Source organism: Mus pahari, chromosome X, assembly GCF_900095145.1.
Source record: "Mus pahari chromosome X, PAHARI_EIJ_v1.1, whole genome shotgun sequence".
In the NCBI taxonomy this organism is placed as follows: domain Eukaryota; kingdom Metazoa; phylum Chordata; class Mammalia; order Rodentia; family Muridae; genus Mus; species Mus pahari.
The window spans coordinates 143949127-143953007 of NC_034613.1; positions in this window are offsets into that span (position 1 = coordinate 143949127).

A 3881-nucleotide genomic window follows, 5' to 3' on the forward strand; every position below is an offset into this window, starting at 1 on the left:
ATTTTTTTTTCACTTCTTCAGTCTCAGGCACCATATTTTGAGGCCTTGAGAGGCGACATGGCTGAGGGCATTGTCCTGGACATCACAGATGGAGGACCCTTCTGGCAAGCCTGAGAGTTTCGTTAGGCAGTCAGTGATTCTCTCTCATCGCTCAGGCGATCCCCACATGCTGCTAGCTCTTGCTCGTGTGTCACCATTAGAAAGTGGTGGCATGCTCCCCTCGTTCTTTTTTATGTTGGACTGCCATCTGCTGTGCCATGTATAAAAGAGAAAAATGCACGGCATTGTTTGGAGCAAAAAGACCATGAACAAAGCAGGCGATGTGGTTCTGTGTGCTGTCCACAAGAAAGCAACTTCTTCCTAGTACGGGTACCCGGTGCAGGTAAAGAACTACCTGAGTGTGCTCAGTCGTGATTCTACTCACTCTGGAGACCTGTTTAGACAGCCAAAAATTTCATTCCATAATCAAGGCACCAGCTGCTTGACGAACCTTCTAGAAGCAGCAAGTCTTTTAAAAAGTGCTTGTTCCCCTGCTCTCCCGTTCTCTCCGTTGAATGCTAAAGCAGGACTGTGGCAAGGATGCAGCACTCTTTTCTTGATGAGATGAGGTCTTCCATATTCCAAGCTAATGAATTTGCTTTTTAAGGAAGGATGACCTTGAACTTCTGATTCCCCTGAGTGTTGGGATTGAAAGGTGTGGTTCACCAGACCCTGTGTATATGGTGTTGGGGTTAAATCCAGAGCTCCGCACATGCTAGGCAAGCACTCTATTAACTGATCTGTAACCAGCTCGGCTTCTAGCATTCAAACTGCCAACATTTCTTCCTTTGCAGCTTTGATAGTAAGATGGAAAAACTGGAAGCCAGATGATCCCTATGTGCCTGCCCTAAACTCCCCTGGGAAGCTTCAGAATGGATGTCCAGTTCCACTGAAGGACAAGATCTCAGTCAGAAGGGCTTGAACATTGTTGACATTCCCCAAAGGATTCCCATGTTCTGAAGGGCCAAGCCCAAACCTTAAACACAAAATGGTGGTATAAAGATGCCAAAACCTGACTGTTCATAAGCACCACCCAGGGAAACTTTGGAAAAGAAGGAGAGAGGGAGGAAGGGAGAGAGAGAGAGAGAGAGAGAGAGAGANGAGAGAGAGAGAGAGAGAGAGAGAGAGAGAGAGAGAGAGAGAGAGAGAGAGAGAGAGAGAGAGAAGAACTGGAAAGGAAAAGAAATACAGAGGGAAAGAAAATAAATAGATCCCCAGGCCCCTCACCAACCATGCCTAATATCTGGGCTTGGGGCTAAGTTACTTGTATTTTTCTAATAAAACATAAGGAATTTCCAAGGGAAGACAGCTCTGTTAACACATGCCTGTCAGCTTTCAGGGACCACAGCAAAACGGCCAAGGGAGATAAATCTGCTCTTCTTCTGGGGCGTCACTTAAACTTCAGTTCCACACACCTCCCTCAACTATCCATTGCCCCCAGGACCCCTCCTTTGGGTTTAGGGATTAGCTCTACATTCTAAAAGGAAAACTAAAATAAAGCTAGAGAACGGTTCAGTTTGACAATCCTTAGGCAATGCACCATTTTCTGTTCTGCCTCAAAATTAGACTTCTTTCTCCTTAACACCCAATCTCTTGCAGTTGAATCAACAGACACGGTGCCTTGCCTTATATACAGTAGATGCCCAATAAATGTATGGAAGGGGATGACAAGTGTGTAGAAGTATGCCTGGATTCACAGTTTGATATTCAAAACTTGTTAAAGGCCTTTTTTACTTGGGAGAAAATATTTTTTATGACAATCAACCTACATCGGAGGCACATCTTTTCATACAAAGAGGTAGAGTAAAACTTGAGAAGATTATTGAAATTAGGAGACAAATGCACCCTGCAAGCTGTCTAATTAATGCATATGGAATTACTGTCACTCCAATCTATTTTCTGAAGTCAATGAAAGAACCCACTGAAATTTTCTTCCTTGTATTTATATGGGTTTTGCTCTTACATATATTTAAATTAACAAGAAGACCAAAGGCAATAGAAAGCATTGCTATTCTCTGAGAGGATTTCCTGCAGAGCCTGCAGGGCATTTATTAGAACTGCCTGTAGGTGGTTTTCCTCAGGCTTAACCATCAGAGGCAGTTAGCACCTGGATGTTATCCAAAAAGGCTCAAGAAGGGGATCCCTATGGGGATTTGGGGTTCAGGGAGAGGAAATTCTTTCCTTCCTTTGTTTATATTCCTTGTTTTATATACAATAAAAATACTGTAGTGGACTGGGTAGATATGTCAGTTGGTAAAGTGCTTGCCTTGCAAACCTGAGAATCTGGATACAACTTCTAGAACCCACATTACAAAAGCAGGAGTGATGACAACATGTCTTGATCTCTGCACTGGGGAGGGGAAAACAAGCAGATGCCTGAAACTCACTGGCCAGCCAGCCAAGCCAAATCGGCAGACCCCAGGCCAGTGAGAGATAAATAAATAAATAAATAACACTCAAGCTCGTGCTCTGGCCTCCATTCACATGTGTATGCACATGCATGCACACTCCAAAACACAAAGGAACTCACACTCCTGAACACAATACACACAAATTGTACACCTATGTATATATTTAGCATCAGGTGTATCTGTCTGCTCTCTCAGGAGGTACAAGCACTAGGAAAAGGAGTCCAAAGCCATCCTCAATACAAAGTGATGTGGAGATCAGCATGAACTTGTCTCAAAAAAAAAAAATCTCCGCACATCACACACACCTTCCTCTAAATTTAAGTATGCCAGAAAACGTGTTCAGATTCCTTCAAGTAAAGGTGAGAAAGCTTTTCATCTCTGTATGAAGATGGGATCAAGTTCATTGTTGACTACTTGGTAGCTTTTGTCCATTTAAATCTTTAATAATAAATGTTACTTCATTATAGCTTCTCTACAACACAAATTTTCTCAGTTAAGTATTCCTTATGCTTACTCCATGGATTAACAAAATTACTTCATAGGCTAGAGAGATTGCTGAGCAGGTAACATTACACACAACTCTTGCAGAAAACCTGAGGGGATACCCAGCAGCCACATTGTGGAGCTCACAACAACCTGTATCTCCAGCTCCAGGGGATTCAGCTCTCTCACACACACATACATGTGCACATAGCCACACAGATGCATATAAACATACATAATTACAAAGAAAGATAAAATATTTTAAAAGACATTATACTGATTTTGAATATAGTTTAATGAAACAATACAAATATCAATCCAATATACACAATAAGAAAATCTATTTATAATGGTAAAAAAATTGGAAACAATTTCAGTGCCCCTAGATATAAAAAAATGTCCAAGAAAATTATGATATAGCTATTTGAAGGAATATTTTGCAACCAGTTTAAATGTAGATTTTGAAAGATAGATAGTAACATGGAAATATGTATCAAAAACATTACTTTAAAATAATGTGAATTTGAAAATAAAATAATATGCCACTTCATACCAACTAGGGTGCTTACCACCAAAACAACAGATAATAACACATGTTGGTGAGGATGTAGACAAATATGACTACTCATACCAGATTGATGGAAAACCTAAATGTCAAAGTATGCAATTTTTCTGAAAAGATTAAACATAAAGTCACTATATAACCCAATATATATATAATCTGCTTCAAAGTATATGACCAAATGAATGAGGAACTGATATTTTTTTCTTTTTTTTTATTATTTTCTTTATTTACATTTCAAATGCTATCCCGAAAGTTCCCTATCACCCGCCCCCCCCGCCCCTGCTCCCCTACCCACCCACTCCCACTTCTTGGTCCTGGCGTTCCCCTGTGCTGGGTCATATAAAGTTTGCAAGACCAAGGGGCCTCTCTTCCCAGTGATGGCC